The following is a 22,137-nucleotide window of genomic DNA, read 5'->3' on the forward strand; positions in this document are numbered from 1 at the left end:
GCCAACGGGGTACCTCCCGCCCGATGATATGGAAGCATTCCCACACCAAATTGACAAGACAAACAGACAATGAGCATCTCATCAATCTTTTTATTTACTATGGGTATAGATTTTTATTAAAAATGCTTCATAGAATGCTCACTATGGTTCACTGTAAATTTCCACCATGAATGATGCATGGCTTAGATTAGCGGCCCATGCGTTTGTCTAACTCATATACAAACTCCATGGACTTACAAGTTTCCATTTTATTTTGCACCGCTAGACATCCATAAACAAAAGAACATGATATCAACTAAATATGAATGAGTGCAATGTTGATAGTGTTCCCCATGAAAGCATAGTTATGCTAACTCCCAACTTGCAATTTGCAAACATATAAACTTCATAAGATAGTCACAATGATCAAATTTATTAAGTGCAAGCAAGTAAATGTGCCATCAAGTTCGTGAGAGCTTTACTGACTAATTTTCTCATGCCAAAATTTAATTTGAAAGATAAATAAAAACATGGAATAGCAATAATGCTACTGGGTAGATATGGTGGACACAATTGGCAACCTTTGGTTAATGGTGGTTGGATGCATGAGTAGAGTTCATACTTAGTACAGACGGAGGCTAGCAAAAGACTGGGAGCGTCCAACTAAGAGAGCAATAATGGAAATAATCATGCATAGCGACAAAACATTATCAATCAAAGCATAAAATGATATTACAAGTCAAAAACTGAATGATAATAGATGCTTTAGTTGACTGGTTATAGTCATAACATGGTATAAGCATGCGTCACGTCAACCCAATAAAGCATCAAAGGAGAATACCACAATATTATGCTTTTATGATGGAATCAACACATGATTCTTTCAATGACACATTATGCACTCTCAGCTATTTGAAACAAGTCATGCTACAATAATAAATACTAAGCATATGACAAGAATAACATCCAAAATGACATGCCAAAGTCTAGACAAGCTTCCTTTTGCATCACTATAGTCATGAAATATTTTACTCGTATCCAACACCAATCAACTTATTTGAAATAGCTCTCAGAGATAAAATATAATATGGACCAGAGAGCTAATCATACATAAATAAATAATACTAACGAGCTCTGAACAAAATTCAAGTGAAAGAAAAAGAGCTAAACGCAACACTAGAAAACTAGAACACTCGCAGAACAATAACATCGAAAACTAGAGCGTTCTATGCAATTATAACTGAGCGGGTCTTTCTACAAAACAAATATGCCGGGATCCAACATATGCTACAACAAACAAAACTAAACTAAACAAAAAGAATAAAGACGCTCCAAGAACAACACATAGCATATGAAGCAATAAAAATATAGCGCATAGAGAGATGACCTGTTGCTTTGTTGATGAAGAGGGGATGCCTTGGACATCCCCAATCTTTGACGCTTGTACCTCTTGGATATTTCTTGGGGTGCAGGGGCATCCCCAAGCTTGAGCTTTTGTCCATTATTCATCTCATCACATCATTCTTCTCTCCCTACACTTGAAAACTTCCTTCAAACAAAACTTCACACAATTCTTTATTAGCTGCATTAGTACAATCAAAATAAACAAATCCACTTGGATTTAAGTTCTAAAATATATCAAACATCTATTAAAGCATTAGCTACTGTAGCAACCTTTCAAAAAGCTCTTTGATTAAAAGAACTAAAAAAGAAAGAGATTAAGAGGCAAATGCAAATAGTGGCAGAAATCTGTCAGAACAGAACAACAGGTAAAGATTGATTTTTCCGAAAATATTCAGTTGCTCATCTCGAAAAGTGGTCAACTAAAGAAAGTTAGATAATAACCTGGGGCATATGCATAAAAAATGGCAGCTCAAAATTCCGCTCTGGATATTTATACGAATGTTTATGGTAATAGAACATAATCTGTTTTCAGGACAAAATCTTCCCCAAATCTTACTTTCTTCCTATTAAAGGCTATTCTTGGTACAAAACGAAATAAAAAAATGATAAGAAGAGGTTATTACAGAGGTTATAACTTCCAAGACTCAAAAAAATAAAAATTACAGAAATAAACATGGGTTATCTCCCAAGAGTGCTTTTCTTTAACGCCTTTCAGCTAGGCGCAAAAAAAAAAGAGCATGCATCAAGTATTATCAAGTGAAGAAGTATCAAGATCAATCACTTTCTCTAAAACACAACTTGATAAAATAGGAACTTTAGATACCCCTGGAGATGATTCAACATGTAAGCCACTCTTATTTGTACTAAAAGTTTTATCAATTTTAAACATATTATGGGATTTTGGTTTAGGTGACTTGGGAACATACATAAATTTTTGCTCTTTTCCCACAAAAGATTTCTCCTTCTTAAACCCAAGAGAGGTAAATGTTGAACTTAAAGTTTCCATAGCTTTCTCTAGTTTACCAATCCTAAGGTTTATACTATCATGGGTATTGCTAGCCTCTGAAACAGTAATTCTTTTATTGACACTTTCTATTGATTCATTAATTTGGCTAGCATTATCAAGGTAATTTGGCAAACTTTTCTCTAGAGAGCTTAGTCTTTCTATAACCTCTTCCAAAGTGATCTCAGTTTTAACAACATTAGTAGGTAGGATTTCTACCAAGCTTTTAATTAAATTCCAAGCTTCCAAAGCGGGAGCACCCAGAAAATTACCCCCCGTGAGAGTATCCAAAACATATCTATTCCAGCAAGATAAACCAACATAAAAATTTCTAAGGAGGATCATGGTAGAATATTTTTTAGTACCTATGATGAGCATTACTTATTCTATACCAAGCATCTTTCAAACCTTCTCCCCCTTGTTGCTTAAAAGAACGAACCTCAACTTTAGGAATACTCATTTTAGCAAAATTAAAACTAAGCAACATAAATAAAAACTATAATAGAAACTATTTTTTTGTTTTTGATATAATGAAGCAAAAAAAACTAAGAAAAACAATAACAAAGTAAAGAGATTGGAGATGAGAGACTTCCCTCGCAGAAATCCTCTTTCTCCCCGGCAACGGCGCCAGAAAATTTTGTTGATGGCGCGTGACAGGGCTTGATGGAGTGTCTTGATTCTTCCCCGGCAACGGCGCCAGAAAATCTTGATCGTGTGCAGTTGTTGGGGAACCCCAAGAGGAAGGTGTGATGAGCACAGCGGCAAGTTTTCCCTCAGTAAGAAACCAATGTTTAATCGACCAGTAGGAGAAAGGCGTGACTTCTGAAGATGTTGCTAGCTGACTAGTGGCAGGACGCACTACCGGCGTTAGCAACAACGTGGAACCTGCACACAACACAACCAAAATACTTTGCCCCAACTTACAGTGAGGTTGTCAATCTCACCGGTTTGCTGAACACAAAGTATTAGACGTATCGAGTGGAAAGAGATGTTTGCAGTAATTAAAGAGAACAGAGCTTAAAATAAGTAAATATAGCAGGATTGCTGTGGCTGAATTTATTAGTGTAAAGGAAAGAACCGGGGTCCGTAGTTCACTAGAGGTGTCTCTTCATAAAACTAGCATGGAGACGTATCAATGCCTCCGGCGATGATTTCCCCCTCCGGCAGGGTGCCGGGAAGAGCTTCAGAACCCTCCCGAGATGGGTTCTGCAATGGCGACCGCGACGAAACTTTTCGTGGATGGAGGCTCGGGTCTTCAGGGTTTTCCCGAGATCGTGAATAAATAGGCGGAGGGGCGATGTCGGTGGAGGCCAGGGTGGCCCACATAACCCCTAGGCGCGGGCCAGGGCCAGGTCGCGCCTAGGGCAGGTGTGGCCTCCCTGCTGCCCCCCTTCTCCCCTCTGGAATCTGTCTTCGTTACGGAAAAATATTGACTCCGACTTTTGTTTCGTCCAATTCCGAGAATATTTCCTGTACAACTTTTCTGAAATACAAAACAACAGAAAACAATAAACTGACACTGTGGCATCTTGTTAATAGGTTAGTGCCGGAAAATGTATAAAAGTGCAACGAAGCATGAGCAAAACATATATGAATTGGTGTAAAACAAGCATGCAACATAAAACGTTATAGATATGTTTGAGACGTATCAATGCTCGTCGGCCGGTGGCGGTGGGTGGCTACATCAACACACAAGTGGAGGTAAAGAAGGCAGGTAGAACGGTCGTCTATGGCCACCTACTCGTCGACGCAAGGGATGTCACAACAGTGGCCTGAGCCTCATCGACGTGCGAGAGGCCACATCGGGCGCGCATGTAATGGGTGGCTTGTCGACCGGTCGTGCATCACCTCGCATCCACTAAATCAAAGCTCGTGGGTGGTGTGGCCCTAGAGACGACCGCCGAAGGGGCATGGGTTTCCTAGGAATATGTGCAGAAATCAAAACTTAGGGGCAGTGTGGCCCTAGTAGATGAGTAGTGACTTGTGAGTACACCTGGGCATTCTTCGGGTCGGCCCGGGCCTGAAAAAGCCCGAACCTAAAATCCCAGGCCCAAACCCAGCCTGGCCCGACCTTCGGGCTTAAAAATCGGGACCAAAATTGGCCCGACCAGAGGAAAGCCCCGGCCTAGCCTGGCCCGCAAACCCAACCCGAACTAAGCCAAAATTATGTTTTTTGGAAGCCCAAGCCCAACCCGACATCCGAGTTCCAAAATTAGGCCCGAACCTAGCCAGACATGCAAGCCTGACCTAGCCCGGCCCGGGATTTTTGGGCCGGGTCGGGCCGAGCCATCCTGGCCGGGATACCCATGCCTAGTTGTACTTGTGAGGCACAACAATAACCTCACCATCACGGTGGTCGACGTGCTGGTTTGACCCCTCTCTGAGGGGCAGCTGTTTGGTAGGCCCTTTGTCTCCGTTAGTGCTTGGTGGAAAAACTTGAATAGAATAGGTGCGTCACACCTTCACACTTTTAACTTTTTTATATATCTTAAATTTCATAATATTTTGATTTTTTTTGCAAGGTAACTCAAAACTAATAAATAGATGGGGAAAATAGTTCTGGATTTGTTTTGCAATTTCAATTTTCAAATTATTTTAAAATTCAAAATAAAATTTTGAAATATATATACACACACATAATGACATAAAAAATTCAAAATATTTTTCCGCATTCTAGTTGTTATGTTTAAGCGATCTACACAATTTAAGTTCAAAAATTGTGTGTTGTGAGAGAGATAAAAAATGAGAAGTTGTTTGAGAGGGAAAAAAAAGATAGCACGGATCGACAGTCTAGATACGGGTCTTTCTCCTGCTTGCTAGCATCGGTGGGGAAGCAAGGTATCGCTAATAGCTTGGGTACATAAGGAGGGGCGCGAGACGGCTGAGAGCAGCTGATCAGCAAGATGGCGAGCTTCTTGGAGTTTTTCCGGTCGCTCCCTGGGGTCATCCAAGCGCTGTTCCAGCCTGATGACACTACTCGTGCTCTCAGCGTGGAGCTCTGGGTGGTGGTGCCGGCTGTGCTGGTTCTGGTTCAGTTCGGCGTGAGCTCAATGGGACCCCGGTTCGCGATCTCCCCGCAGATCAATCCCGGCATCGAGCTCTTGCGCATCCTCAGCTACTACTCCGTCAGCTACACCCTCGGGCTCATGAAGCCGTCCGTCTCCAAGCAATCATCGGAATCCACCGCCAACGACTTCTTCCAGATATGGGCCGTCCTCATCGTCACCATGCAGGACAGCGCCCGCATCGGCCGGCCGTACAGGCCCAAGGAGATGACCCTGATCGACTTGCTCGCCTCGCTGTGGTCTGCCAACCAACTCCGGTCACAGACGGAGCTCTACCTCAAGGTGCCCCTCTGGGCGATCTGGTGCATCCACGCGTGGCGCATCATTTGGTACTACATATCCTCCAACGCCGCCGCTGGGGCCAACGACGACAACATGAAGCTCGTCAGCGACTACATGGCGCAGTCGGGGCATACCGACGACGACGCCTGTGCCGACACCATGACCGGGGTACAAGTACTTGGTTGTTGGTGAAGATCGACAGGAAAAGAAGATCGACAAGCCAAGATTCAGGCTGCAGCTGGAGGAGACGCGGCCACAGGAGCTCATCACGGTGGATAAGGTATGGAATTGGAGCCGCCACAGCTCCGACGACGACAAGCTGCTGGGCAGGCACACCGACAGCGACAACAGGTACAAGGACGTGTGCCTCTCCTTCGCCCTGTACAAGCTGCTGCGCCGCCGTTTCTACGGAATCTCCATGCCGGAGGCCAAAGACCAGGCCTCAAGGCGGCTCGTCTCCGACGCCATTCTGGATAACACCAACGACCCCAACTACGACAGGGTGTTCCGCCTGACGGAGGTGGAGCTGTCCTTCCTTCAGGATTTCTCCTACAGCAAGCACGCTGTAGTCTTCGCCCGGGGCTTCCCTTATCATAGGCAGCTGCTGTCGTCGTGTATGATCGCCGCTGCCCTGTACCTGGCATATGCTGTTCGCGACATACCCAGCACGATGATGGCCCAGGACGAGGACGGCCGCGTCGCCAGGATTACTCATGGGGTGCTCATCACCCACTTCCTCATCTTCATCGTCGTATTCAGAGAGCTGTTGGAGATTTGGGTCTATGTCATGTCCCAGTGGAGCAAGGTCTTGGTCGTCTGCCACTACATCAGGATCAAACTGAAAGGGAGTGTTCAAAATTTTAAGGTTACACCACTGGCTAGTGGAGAAGGCGGCGAGGATCATGTTCAGGATCATAATCCAGAGCCTACACCGCTGGATAGTAGAGAAAGGGGCCAGGATCATCCACAGGGCTGCGCGTCTAGGCTGCAGCGCTGGATAGCGGAGAAGGTGGAGAGGATCATGTTGAGGATCATCGTGTCGGGGTTGCACCGCTGGATAGTGGTGAAGGTGGCGAGGATCATGTTCAGGTTCATCCACAGGGGCGAGTGGGATCAAAATATTGAACAGCACAACCTACTAATGGCGGCTCGCGTTAAAACCCGAAACATAAGGTACACTAGCATTTCATTTACCCCCTCATTCCATCTAACAAAGGGTAAATCAACTTTTTCTCAATTTGAATGTATCTAGAAGTGATTTAGTACATAGATTCATTTAAATTTTGATAAAATAGAGACATCCTTTTGTTAGACGGATGGAGTAGATGTTTTAGATATTTCAATATGTCTCGCATTTTTGAAAAAAATTCTTATGCGGAGTAATAGTAAAGAGAGGGATTAGCTCTTTCTTGTTTGTCGTCAAAGTCTAGCCATAAATCGCATTCACCGTAGTAAACTGCTAGATGCATGTCCATAGTAGAATTTGGATGTTTTTTTTATTGCGGAAAGTAGAATTTGGAAGATAAATATTACTAGACGACAGTCCAGTAATAAACACCACAGTAGAGCAAACTTTGGTCCATAGAAAAAAAAGATGGTTATGGGATTTGCTAGTTCTCAGCAACTAGCTTCGTGTTCAGTCAAGTCGATCTTACGCCATCTGATTTGCATCGTGATTTGGGTTAGTCATTAGTTGCGACATGACTTGTAACTGAGATTTGATGATATCATCTGAAGTTAGTTCTCAGTCAACTGAGAAATAGTCGTATCATATGTACGATATATATGGTCGAACTATATGATACCAAGTATGACCATGCTTAGATATTGACACGGTCTTCAGGAATATAGCTCTGACAATGATTTAGATGCTCTTACTTTCGTAAACTACGTACCTAAAGATGACTAATTAATGGAGATGCCCTTTCAAATATAGTACTCGGGACTAATACATTGCCAGTTGCCACGAGTAGGTTCGGCGTTCTATGATTGGGATGTAGTCAACTAAAGATGTCTATAGGACGTTAGGTGTACACACTTTCCGCCTCCGTATAATGTAAGTTGCAGTTATAAAAATGAATCTCCTTGCCCTCAAAAAAAAAGAATGAGCTCAAAAAAGAATCTCCTTGGCAGGTACGTGAAGCTGCAGAGCGAGGTAAAGACGAGGATATTTGGGTCACTGAAGGCCCTGATTATTTCAGCGTCTACTCCAGGCCAGGAAGAGAACGATTCATCAGATTCTTACATCCAGAATACGAACAATGGTCGCTTGATGTCTTACCTTGGGGTTGCCTTCACCGACACCGAGGGATCACTACCAGTACCAGACTCACGAAGAAAACTACCGATACCATCCCTCATAGAAATTCTCCACGATAACCTAGACGGAGATACCCACAAGATTCTCGCGTGGCATATCGCCACGAGCCTCTGCCAGATCCGCCTCCTGGAGGATGCCGGACGCGATCAGGACGACCTCTACACCCTGCCGACGTCGTCCTTCGGGGACCCCGACGGCTTCGCCGCCCTCTGGCCGGAATACACCGCCGCGGCCACGCTGTCCAACTACTGCGTGCATCTGGTCACGGTGGCGCTGATACCGGACAACGGCCTCGTCGCCAGCAAGGTCCTCGACGCCGTTCGAGGCGAGGCCCGGGCCGCCTTGCGCGGTTGCCGCACGTGGAAGCAGACCCACGACAGGCTCATGGCGAATGCGTGGGCACCTGACCCAACTCCGGATGGCACCACGATCGTCAAGATCGGCGCGCAGCTGGCGGTGGAGCTCCTGAGGAGGTATGGCGGCAGGGACGAGCTCTGGCGGCGCCTGAGTAAGTTCTGGACGGGCTACCTGCTGTACCTGTCGGCGTCCACCAGAGCGTCCAAGCATCAGATACACCTCCAGGGCCGCGGCGAGCTCACCACGCACCTCTGGGCTTTGCTCTCACACGCCGGCTTCCTCGGTGTTAACACCGAGCACGGCCAGCTGCTCCTTGACCCGGTGGACCAGACCTTCGCCTGAGACGTCCCCGATGTAATCTCCACGATTCAACGTCAGCAGCCCCGGCAAGTTACTTCCATGTGACATGTGTCCATGTCTAGGTGTAAATCATTCATCAATGTGTATACTTGTTTATGTTTTTTATAGTATTAAATTAAGCATATATATCATCGATGTGTATCCTTAGATCTATCTTGCAACAAAAATGTACATGCTCGATGATACACATATTTTTTTTTTTTTTGCGAAAGTCGATGATACACATATGATGATGTGAAAGCAGTGACACGGTCTACAAAAACATGAGCTATGTTACGGTGATTGGCGAGTACTTTTGAGTACTACCCAGTACTACCGGTTGAATTAACTCTGTCCGTCTGATCTCGTCGGTTAATTATACTACCTCCGTTTCAAGGAATAAGGCGCACGCGCATTCCAAGACAAACTTTGACCATAAAAATTGAGCAACAAAATCTTGATTATAATATATGTAATTAGTATCGTTGGATTCGTATTGAAAAACACTTTTTAATGATATTAATTTCATACAAACAATCTTTATCTATTTGAAGTAAATCTTGGTCAAACAAAAAACTCGTAAAACGAGGGCGCCTTATTCCTTGAAACGGAGGTAGTAGATTTTAAATAAAATAATCAGGACTATTGTGGTAACTACTGAGCCTAACCCACCCCGCACGACCGGGCACTCGCGAGCACGATCTGAGTCCCACGCTGAAATTCTCTGTCCCTTCAACGCCGCCGCTCGCCGGACGCGTCGCCGAATCATATCTCCGCCTCCGCATCCACTTTTGCACCGCCCCCGTGGCCCCGCCTGACTCGCCTCACCAAGGAGCTCACCCGCCTGCAACTTTGCCAGCCTCGCCCACGAGCTGGAGGGCGGGCGCGGGAGGAGCTTGAACGGCGGAACTGATCGTGAAGTCACTATGTATGATCCTGGCAAGTTGGTTTGCTTCTTTCCTTTTTCTTTTAGTTCAAGGATCTGAAAGCAGTTGTGTGGTACTGCAGCAGTACCAGAGTAATTAGATATGACAAAGTAGAATTTCAGTATCTTAGGAAACTGTAGCAAATTCTTCTGGACATGACATAAATGATGTATATTTTCCGGAAAAAAAGTGTTGATTGCAGCAGTGTATTTCTCTTCTGCATTGGCTGATGTTCATGTTGGTCCTCACTACATGTTCAAGAAGTGGTCAGCCTCGTGAAGTCTGTCTTTTAGGTATGCTAAGTATCCCTAATTTTCTTCGTCTATTGAATGGTGAAGGAAATGTTCATTGTTATTTCCGCAGGCTAAATCTTGGCAGGGTGCTTAGAGACAAATTCCTAAAAGAACAAGACTCCCGCTTCAGTGAGGCTAGCCGTTCACATTGCCAAAGCAAGCACAACTTTCGCGGCTATTGCTAGGGATGTTATTACAAAAAAAAGGTAGTTCAGCTTGTTGTTGAGGTGAAAAGAGCTTTGTCTATGTTTCAGTTGCATAGCATAGTCCTATTAATTGATAATCTCAGCTGGTTGGTGTCTCAGGATTTTGCAGACTTGGGAGAAGAACAATGACGACAGGTCTCAGCGGACAAAATAGCCAAACTGTGTATCTGCTATCAAGTGAAGCTAGTAATTTGAGAACCAAGGACAGAACCTCCATGATATTTGTAGATTTGAACGTTCTGAGAACAGATCCTTCTATTTCCAATGATAAGTCCATTTTGAGACAGCTTGTTCCAAGAATCATTTAGTCCATTTTCTTCTTTTCATTTTGATTTCTGGTCGTTTCAATAGTTTTACCAAGAAGTCGTGGAGTCTGAACTTTATATGAACATGGGATATTTAAGCAGATGAGTTCTTGTTGTAAAAGGCTGAAGCCTAAACGTCCTGCGTGCACAATAAGTTGAGAACTTTTACCAGAATCTAGCACTCAAAGAGCATGCCACCAATTGCAAGAAGGTTTTGAGTGTAGATAGACACCAACGCAGTAGTCTCCTCCAACACTTACTCTGTTTTCTTTGATGTGGCGCTGATCGCTACCCCCATGTGTTTGATGAAATGTCATCTGCTACTGCTATGTGTTCTTTCACAACCTCACACTGCAGAAGAAGAGCTCTTGAAGATACATTAAGCAGTTACTATGATTCTGTCCAGGACAGAAGAAGAGCTCTTGAAGATACATTGTCGAGGAATGAGGGTTCAGTGAAAAATTATGCATTTTCTTCATAACTTCGATTTTTTTTATTAGTAGTTACGTACTTGCATCGGAGTAGAACAATGTTGAACTGAGACCATAATCACAAATGTGTAAAAAAATATCACATATCTTACATTTTATCAAAATGATACTCCCTCCGTTCTTTTTTAATTGACTCGAATTTAGTACAAATTTATACTAAATTTGAGTCAATTAAAAGAGAACGGAGGGAGTAGTATTTAGAAGGCAACCTATCATCAGGCTAAGTGCGGCGCACTTTCTGCAACAAATATGAAAAGTAATAGTGCCATGCATAGAAGTGTCAAGAGGAGAACTCATCAGAATACTACTACCTCACAGCTCGGGGTTTTATACAAAATTTTACAGCTCAGAAAACTCTTTTCGAAAATAGAAGCTCAAAGAGTTATGTGCTTCTGTATAAAGAAAGTATGATTTATTAACTTTTGAGTAGTATATATATCTTTGAGCATGTAGTACTCTGTTGATATTTACATCAATATTTATGTACATGTATCTTAAACGATGGTAAACGTACAAGTCACTAATGACTGTTGATGGATTTACTTTGCACCGGTGACTGGCTAAATTTATTTCAATCCATGAGAGGAAAAGAACTAACATACTGGGCTACCTAGCACTCACTATTGACTGTTCTCACCCTTCATCAACGAGCCACCATTGCAACATGCACTCAGCACCCGGATGAATGTAACACTGTCAGGCTTAGCTTTGCTTCTTTCCATATCTATCCTAAATAGCCAAGAACTACATCAATATTCATCTTCCTAGCTTTAGCAAGCAATCAATCTTATTGTACTACATGCCCATCACTGCATTTGCAACTGGGGTTGAACCCCAGTAAAATGCTGCAGTGGACCGGACGCACATCAGCACATGACGTAGCACCTGATCATCACGTTCAACACCACCAATGCCCTGTGTTGCATTTCGTCGAACAGATTCCATGCCCAGCGTGGTGTGTACATGTCCATTGGCAAGCTCACGGTCTACGCTTCCCACCACCCCTGGGCAGCCGTGCCACGCCTGGACGCCGTCACGGATGTGCTCTGCCTCCGACACATCGCTCCGGTCTCTGGTCACGCGACAGGCCCGGCCACCCACAGCTTCGACGCCGCACTTCGAGGCTACCGATGGCTCCACCTCCTCTGCCTCGGCCAGGCGCTCCACTGGGGGTGGCCTGGAGGTCGCTGGAGAGCTCCATGTCACTGTCACGGATGGTGGCGAGGGAGGAAAGGTAGCGATCGGCGCCGAGTTCGGCCTCCATGAAGATGGCGTCCAACATGGACTGAGATCCGGTGCCTCACCTTAAGCAAGGCACGCAGCGCCTTGCTCAAGCCTCATCCAACGGACAGCAGCTAAAGAATCTGCTCAGCAGCAAGTCAACAACCCAATTCATCTCCTCACGGGGAAAAAGAACGAGTGCGCGGCTCCTCCAGGCAGAGCACTGCCGCCGCTCGCCGCCTGCTGCCGCCGCCGCCCGATGCCGCCGCCGCCCGATGCCGCCGCCGCCCGCTGCCGCCGCTCGTCGCCGCCGACCTCCGCCGCCGCCGTGAGAGCGCGCAGTTCTTCCCGGCCCGCATCCCTTCATCCTCTGCTTGCTCCGCCTCTCCCATCCGGCGCCGACGGCTGACACCTCCGGCTCACTCCGGCCGAATCACGTCCAACGCCCAGATCGCCGCGACGGCCCCATCCTCCCTCCTCCCTCCCCCTGTGCGTCCCTCTGTCGGTCACCATCACGACAAGGCAAGGAGGAGCAGCAAGTTACACAGGAATTGTAATTTCAGTTAGTTATAGGCAAATGAACTACAGACAGCTACATGTAATACTGAAAAATGAACTGAAAAAGGCAGAGCTCAACAGAAACCTGATGCATCTAATATATAAAGTGAACAATAGACAAACTTTGTGGCATTTTACATTGAAATCCCACAACAATCTGCTGTTACATAATCTTTGAAGTGCATAAACTTGGCCAATCTACTTGTACATTTAGGCCACAAAAGACTATAGTTAGCCCCCAAATCCAAAATACTATAGTCAACCCAGTCCAAAATACTATACTATGGTCAACCATGTCCAATGCACTATCTATCAAACTTGGACAAGCTAGAACATATCTTCACCATAAACACCATAGGAGGGAGCTGTCAAGAGTTCCGTGAAACTCATAATCGGGTTTCATTGATGAAGCTCCACATTTTCTCCTTTACCGCTGCCATCTTTCTTCTCCACTCCTACTTGAGGCTCTACACCATCATATTTCTTTTCTTGCTGCAATGAAAATTATAGTAAGCAGTTTCAGAATGAATGGTAAGAACATATCATGTACAAATTGCTATGTACCTTTGCTCCTTTGTTTTTGGATGTGGAAACTTTAGTTGGCTTGCGCTTCCCCTTGAGTAACTTGTCAAGCCAAGTTTTCTTTCTCCTCAAATTCTTTGACGGAACCTCTTTTTTCTTGAGCTTTGCGGCACTAAGAAACTCATTTGTTTGTTGCACATTTGGATCATTATTTTCTTGATCATTGCATGGCCTATCCATAGCCTTGGTAGTTTCATTGAGTTTATCTTCTATTTGGGGACGAACACAATCAATTGCATTTTCTAACATCAAACAACACTCCATGGAGTTGGCTACTTTATGTGCCAAACTATGAAATTTGAGAGATAAATTTTAGTACCGGAGTTGAGCTTCCAACTTTGGATTTTCTACCACATTCCTTCCATGTCTATCTTGTATGCTTCCATTGCGCGCTTCTCTAGTCCATCTCTTTAAGATATAGTGTGTTGGCAATGTCTTTATATTCATCAAATCAAGAACTTTGATACCATGTCCATACAATATTCCCGTCCTATTGAACATTGCACAACTACATGAAGCAGTTTTGGTCAAAGGATCACCAATCACTATACGCTCCTCCTCAAATTTTAAATCACCATGGAAACTTGCAATAGAAACCGCAAACTTGTTATCTTCATCCAAAACTCTAGTACACGCAGCCATGGATCTTTCATATTCACCTTGGAAAGCTTCAAAAATAATTGGAGTGTACTCGTTGCTTGCTTGCACCAACATAGGAGTGTGCATCTTGATTCTTGGTAAGTTCTTCCTTGCCTCAAATTCAGATTGCAATTCTTGTGTTCTTTTTACCTCCACTGTCCTCTCAAAATGCATCAAGAACCGAACAATATGGAAATCTGATTTCAAATGGTTTTTCAAAGAATTGTTGAAGCTCTCACTAAGTTGTGTACTTCGGACTCCCAAACTGAACACTTCTCTCATATAACATTCGGCCCACTTTTCCTTCAACTTGTAGATACTATCTAACCAAGTTTGCTTGTGCACTTTATGTCTCATATTATCAAATGCTTCTTGAAATTCTGCTTTGTCCTCATAGCCATACATACATTCACTAAAATCTGTGAGAATATGAGACTCTTCCTCTTCTTCTTCCTCTTTCCCTTCATCTTTCTCTTTCCCTTCATTTTTTCCTTCACCCTTCAATGGAGATAAATGTTTGACAGCATTTTGCATTATATGGAAGGTGCACAAACCATGATATGATTCAGTGAAGACTTTCCCTATAGCTTTCCCCATTGCGGCATCTTGATCTCGTATAAATAGTTCTAGGCTGCCTCCCATTATGTGTAGCTAGAAATGTCTCAAACAACCATACAAATGAGTCACATGTTTCATCAAATAGCATTGCAGCACCAAAAATGGTGATTTCTCTAAACTGATTAAGCCCAAGAAAAACACCAAAGGGCCTATATTCTTTGTTTGTGCCAAAAGTAGTATCAAATGTGACAACGTCACCAAAGTGTGCATAGTCCAGAACCATTTTAGCATCAACCCGAATATATTGGATATATGCTCCTCACAATCATACTCGCAAGTCATATTGGAAAGATGGGTTCTCCATGATCTTGTCATGGAAATACTTCAACATACTACCTGCCTGTCCAAAAGCCAACTCTCGCTGCCGTTTGCCTCGCAAATGATTCTTTTGGCCACGACAAGTGTAGCCGAGGTTAAATGGTCCACCAACTCGACGACAAGCTAACTCATGTGCAGCTTTGGGCATGATTCCAGAATCCTCGGCGGCTTCTATTTCAAAAGCTTGTACTTTAGAAATCTTCCTTTGCGATGCCATCAAGTGGCAGGTTTGTGGCAATTGAAGGTAATGATTGTGTTCAAGCACAAAATCTGTGACTTTGTAATTTTTTGGCACTCGGTCCAATGATATAGTAATCCGAGCTTTGCAATTTGTTCTTGTTTCAGCTCTGATACGCTTTGGCACATGGTCCATTGTTATCCCTTTTTTCCGTATGCCTTCATTGGCGCAAACAAATGTGCATGAGGTCACTTGAACATCCATCTTGCTTGTATGTTTGTTTCTCTTCCTCACATCAAATCCTGCACGACCCCCATATGCAACCCAAAATGCCCAATGTTCATCCGGATTTCTAAATTTCATACCAACTTGAGGCATCCCCTTGTCAATTTCTCCCATTGCACAACACTTGCAAATGCAGAACACTCACAGCTGCATAACACAACCCTTCAATCAGCAATAGTTCAGTCTTGACAGGTAATCATATCAATCAATTACAAATAAGACAATAGGGGCTTAAAGAACAATCCATATGACATAGAAAAAATTATGTAAAAGCCGTATAGTAGTACGGACTAAACAATACAGCCAGGCGACAAGCTGCAACTAAATTGAAACTAACAAATACTAACAAAGACAATCGTGAAGTATGTATGTAAAGAAATAAGAAAATACACATGCGGTTTAACTACTCGCTCGTAATCCGACGATTTTGATGGCGCCCGGCGGCGGTCCCCCAACGACATGGAGTCTAGGGACGGCGGAGAAGCAAAGCAGGCCGGCAGATGGGCTCTCGCCGGCGGCCGGCGGAAGGGCAGAGCTAGCCGGATGGGGCGTAGGATCAGCTGATGCGGAGCGAGCAGAGGGAGGTGAGGGCTGGGCGGCGGAGGCGGCGACGGGCGGCGACGGGCGGCGGCGCTGCTCTGCCCGGGAAGAGCCGCCCGCGCTCTTTCTTTTTCCCGCGGAGCTGCTCTGTCTTGCGCGCGCGTGAGATGAGGCTCGTTCTTTTTCCTGTGAGGGCTGTTGACTTGCTGCTGACCAGACACTTTGGCTGCTGTCCGTTGGATTTGGCTTGAGCGGCTGATCCGGTGCCTCGCCTTAAGCAAGGCACGCAGCGCCTTGAGGCACCAGATTAGCCGCTCAAGCCTCATCCAACGGACAACAGCTAAAGAATCTGGTCAGCAGCAAGTCAACAACCCAATTCATCTCCTCACGGGAAAAAAGAACGAGCGCGCGGCTCCTCTAGGCAGAGCACTGCCGCCGCTCGCCGCCTGCTGCCGCCGCCGCCCGATGCCGCCGCCGCCCGCTGCCGCCGCTCGTCGCCGCCGACCTCCGCCGCCACCGTGAGAGCGCGCAGTTCTTCCCGGCCCGCCTCCATTCATCCTCTGCTTGCTCCGCCTCTCCCATCCGGCGCCGACGGGCTGGCACCTCCGGCTCACTCCGGCCGAATCACGTCCAACGCCCGGATCGCCGCGACGGCCCCATCCTCCCTCCTCCCTCCCCCGTGCGTCCCTCCGTCGGTCACCATCACGACAAGGCAAGGAGGAGCAGCAAGTTACACGGAATTGTAATTTCGAGTTAGTTATAGGCAAATGAACTACGGACAGCTACATGTAATACGAAAAGTGAACCGAAAAAGGCGGAGCTCAACGAAACCTCGATGCATCTAATATATAAAGTGAACAATAGACAAACTTTGTGGCATTTACATTGAAATCTCACAACAATCTGCTGTTACATAATATTTGAAGTGCATAAACTTGGCCAATCTACTTGTACATTTAGGCCACAAAAGACTATAGTTAGCCCCCAAATCCAAAATACTATAGTCAACCCAGTCCAAAATACTATACTATGGTCAACCATGTCCAATTCACTATCTAGCAAACTTGGACAAGCTAGAACATATCTTCACCATAAACACCATAGGAGGGAGCTGTCAAGAGTTCCGTGAAACTCATAATCAGGTTACATTGATGAAGCTCCACATTTTCTCCTTTACCGATGCCATCTTTCTTCTCCACTCCTACTTGAGGCTCTACACCATCATATTTCTTTTCTTGCTGCAATGAAAATTATAGTAAGCAGTTTCAGAATGAATGGTAAGAACATATCATGTACAAATTGCTATGTACCTTTGCTCCTTTGTTTTTGGATGTGGAAACTTTAGTTGGCTTGCGCTTCCCCTTGAGTAACTTGTCAAGCCAAGTTTTCTTTCTCAAATTCTTTGACGGAACCTCTTTTTTCTTGAGCTTTGCGGCACTAAGAAACTCATTTGTTTGTTGCGCATTTGGATCATTATTTTCTTGATCATTGCATGGCCTATCCATAGCCTTGGTAGTTGCATTGAGTTTATCTTCTATTTGGGGACGAACACAATCAATTGCATTTTCTAACATCAAACAACACTCCATGGAGTTGGCTACTTTATGTGCCAAACTATGAAATTTGTGAGATAAATTTTTGTACCGGAGTTGAGCTTCCAACTTTGGATTTTCTACCACATTCCTTCCATGTCTATCTTGTATGCTTCCATTGCGCGCTTCTCTAGTCCATCTCTTTAAGATATAGTGTGTTGGCAATGTCTTTATATTCATCAAATCAAGAACTTTGATACCATGTCCACACAATATTCCCGTCCTATTGAACATTGCACAACTACATGAAGCAGTTTTGGTCAAAGGATCACCAATCACTATACGCTCCTCCTCAAATTTTAAATCACCATGGAAACTTGCAATAGAAACCGCAAACTTGTTATCTTCATCCAAAACTCTAGTACACGCAGCCATGGATCTTTCATATTCACCTTGGAAAGCTTCAAAAATAATTGGAGTGTACTCGTTGCTTGCTTGCACCAACATAGGAGTGTGCATCTTGATTCTTGGTAAGTTCTTCCTTGCCTCAAATTCAGATTGCAATTCTTGTGTTCTTTTTACCTCCACTGTCCTCTCAAAATGCATCAAGAACCGAACAATATGGAAATCTGATTTCAAATGGTTTTTCAAAGAATTGTTGAAGCTCTCACTAAGTTGTGTACTTCGGACTCCCAAACTGAACACTTCTCTCATATAACATTCGGCCCACTTTTCCTTCAACTTGTAGATACTATCTAACCAAGTTTGCTTGTGCACTTTATGTCTCATATTATCAAATGCTTCTTGAAATTCTGCTTTGTCCTCATAGCCATACATACATTCACTAAAATCTGTGAGAATATGAGACTCTTCCTCTTCTTCTTCCTCTTTCCCTTCATCTTTCTCTTTCCCTTCATTTTTTCCTTCACCCTTCAATGGAGATAAATGTTTGACAGCATTTTGCATTATATGGAAGGTGCACAAACCATGATATGATTCAGTGAAGACTTTCCCTATAGCTTTCCCCATTGCGGCATCTTGATCTGTATAAATAGTTCTAGGCTGCCTCCCATTATGTGTAGCTAGAAATGTCTCAAACAACCATACAAATGAGTCACATGTTTCATCAAATAGCATTGCAGCACCAAAAATGGTGATTTCTCTAAACTGATTAAGCCCAAGAAAAACACCAAAGGGCCTATATTCTTTGTTTGTGCCAAAAGTAGTATCAAATGTGACAACGTCACCAAAGTGTGCATAGTCCAGAACCATTTTAGCATCAACCCAGAATATATTGGATATATGCTCCTCACAATCATACTGCAAGTCATATTGGAAAGATGGGTTCTCCATGATCTTGTCATGGAAATACTTCAACATACTACCTGCCTGTCCAAAAGCCAACTCTCGCTGCCGTTTGCCTCGCAAATGATTCTTTTGGCAACGACAAGTGTAGCCGAGGTTAAATGGTCCACCAACTCGACGACAAGCTAACTCATGTGCAGCTTTGGGCATGATTCCAGAATCCTCGGCGGCTTCTATTTCAAAAGCTTGTACTTTAGAAATCTTCCTTTGCGATGCCATCAAGTGGCAGGTTTGTGGCAATTGAAGGTAATGATTGTGTTCAAGCACAAAATCTGTGACTTCGTAATTTTTTGGCACTCGGTCCAATGATATAGTAATCCGAGCTTTGCAATTTGTTCTTGTTTCAGCTCTGATACGCTTTGGCACATGGTCCATTGTTATCCCTTTTTTCTGTATGCCTTCATTGGCGCAAACAAATGTGCATGAGGTCACTTGACCATCCATCTTGCTTGTATGTTTGTTTCTCTTCCTCACATCAAATCCTGCACGACCCCCATATGCAACCCAAAATGCCCAATGTTCATCCGGATTTCTAAATTTCATACCAACTTGAGGCATCCCCTTGTCAATTTCTCCCATTGCACAACACTTGCAAATGCAGAACACTCACAGCTGCATAACACAACCCTTCAATCAGCAATAGTTCAGTCTTGACAGTAATCATATCAATCAATTACAAATAAGACAATAGGGGCTTAAAGAACAATCCATATGACATAGAAAAAATTATGTAAAAACTGTATAGTAGTACAGACTAAACAATACAGCCAGCTGACAAGCTGCAACTAAATTGAAACTAACAAATACTAACAAAGACAATCGTGAAGTATGTATGTAAAGAAATAAGAAAATACACATGCAGTTTAACTACCTGCTGTAATCCGACGATTTTGATGGCGCCCAGCGACGGTCCCCCAACGACATGGAGTCTAGGGACGGTGGAGAAGCAAAGCAGGCCGGCAGATGGGCTCTCGCCGGCGGCCGGCGGAAGGGCAGAGCTAGCCGGATGGGGCGTAGGATCAGCTGATGCGGAGCGAGCAGAGGGAGGTGAGGGCTGGGCGGCGGAGGCGGCGACGGGCGGCGGCGCTGCTCTGCCCGGGAAGAGCTGCCCGCGCTCTTTCTTTTTCCCGCGGAGCTGCTCTGTCTTGCGCGCGCGTGAGATGAGGCTCGTTCTTTTTCCTGTGAGGGCTGTTGACTTGCTGCTGACCAGACACTTTGGCTGCTGTCCGTTGGATTTGGCTTGAGCGGCTGATCCGGTGCCTCAAGGCGCTGTGTGCCTTGCTTAAGGCGAGGCACCGGATCTCAGTCCGTACTGAGATCCGGTGCCTCGCCTTAAGCAACGCACGCAGCGCCTTGAGGCACCAGATTAGCCGCTCAAGCCTCATCCAACGGACAACAGCTAAAGAATCTGGTCAGCAGCAAGTCAACAACCCAATTCATCTCCTCACGGGAAAAAGAACGAGCGCGCGGCTCCTCTAGGCGGAGCACCGCCGCCGCTCGCCGCCTGCTGCCGCCGCCGCCCGATGCCGCCGCCGCCCGCTGCCGCCGCTCGTCGCCGCCGACCTCCGCCGCCACCGTGAGAGCGCGCAGTTCTTCCCGGCCCGCCTCCATTCATCCTCTGCTTGCTCCGCCTCTCCCATCCGGCGCCGACGGCTGGCACCTCCGGCTCACTCCGGCCGAATCACGTCCAACGCCCAGATCGCCGCGACGGCCCCATCCTCCCTCCTCCCTCCCCCTGTGCGTCCCTCTGTCGGTCACCATCACGACAAGGCAAGGAGGAGCAGCAAGTTACACAGGAATTGTAATTTCAGTTAGTTATAGGCAAATGAACTACAGACAGCTACATGTAATACTGAAAAGTGAACTGAAAAAGGCAGAGCTCAACAGAAACCTGATGCATCTAATATATAAAGTGAACAATAGACAAACTTTGTGGCATTTACATTGAAATCTCACAACAATCTGCTGTTACATAATATTTGAAGTGCATAAACTTGGCCAATCTACTTGTACATTTAGGCCACAAAAGACTATAGTTAGCCCCCAAATCCAAAATACTATAGTCAACCCAGTCCAAAATACTATACTATGGTCAACCATGTCCAATTCACTATCTAGCAAACTTGGACAAGCTAGAACATATCTTCACCATAAACACCATAGGAGGGAGCTGTCAAGAGTTCCGTGAAACTCATAATCAGGTTACATTGATGAAGCTCCACATTTTCTCCTTTACCGCTGCCATCTTTCTTCTCCACTCCTACTTGAGGCTCTACACCATCATATTTCTTTTCTTGCTGCAATGAAAATTATAGTAAGCAGTTTCAGAATGAATGGTAAGAACATATCATGTACAAATTGCTATGTACCTTTGCTCCTTTGTTTTTGGATGTGGAAACTTTAGTTGGCTTGCGCTTCCCCTTGAGTAACTTGTCAAGCCAAGTTTTCTTTCTCAAATTCTTTGACGGAACCTCTTTTTCTTGAGCTTTGCGGCACTAAGAAACTCATTTGTTTGTTGCGCATTTGGATCATTATTTTCTTGATCATTGCATGGCCTATCCATAGCCTTGGTAGTTGCATTGAGTTTATCTTCTATTTGGGGACGAACACAATCAATTGCATTTTCTAACATCAAACAACACTCCATGGAGTTGGCTACTTTATGTGCCAAACTATGAAATTTGTGAGATAAATTTTTGTACCGGAGTTGAGCTTCCAACTTTGGATTTTCTACCACATTCCTTCCATGTCTATCTTGTATGCTTCCATTGCGCGCTTCTCTAGTCCATCTCTTTAAGATATAGTGTGTTGGCAATGTCTTTATATTCATCAAATCAAGAACTTTGATACCATGTCCACACAATATTCCCGTCCTATTGAACATTGCACAACTACATGAAGCAGTTTTGGTCAAAGGATCACCAATCACTATGCGCTCCTCCTCAAATTTTAAATCACCATGGAAACTTGCAATAGAAACTGCAAACTTGTTATCTTCATCCAAAACTCTAGTACACGCAGCCATGGATCTTTCATATTCACCTTGGAAAGCTTCAAAAATAATTGGAGTGTACTCGTTGCTTGCTTGCACCAACATAGGAGTGTGCATCTTGATTCTTGGTAAGTTCTTCCTTGCCTCAAATTCAGATTGCAATTCTTGTGTTCTTTTTACCTCCACTGTCCTCTCAAAATGCATCAAGAACCGAACAATATGGAAATCTGATTTCAAATGGTTTTTCAAAGAATTGTTGAAGCTCTCACTAAGTTGTGTACTTCGGACTCCCAAGCTGAACACTTCTCTCATATAACATTCGGCCCACTTTTCCTTCAA

This window comes from Lolium rigidum, chromosome 3 (assembly GCF_022539505.1).
Source record: "Lolium rigidum isolate FL_2022 chromosome 3, APGP_CSIRO_Lrig_0.1, whole genome shotgun sequence".
Lineage (NCBI taxonomy): Eukaryota > Viridiplantae > Streptophyta > Magnoliopsida > Poales > Poaceae > Lolium > Lolium rigidum.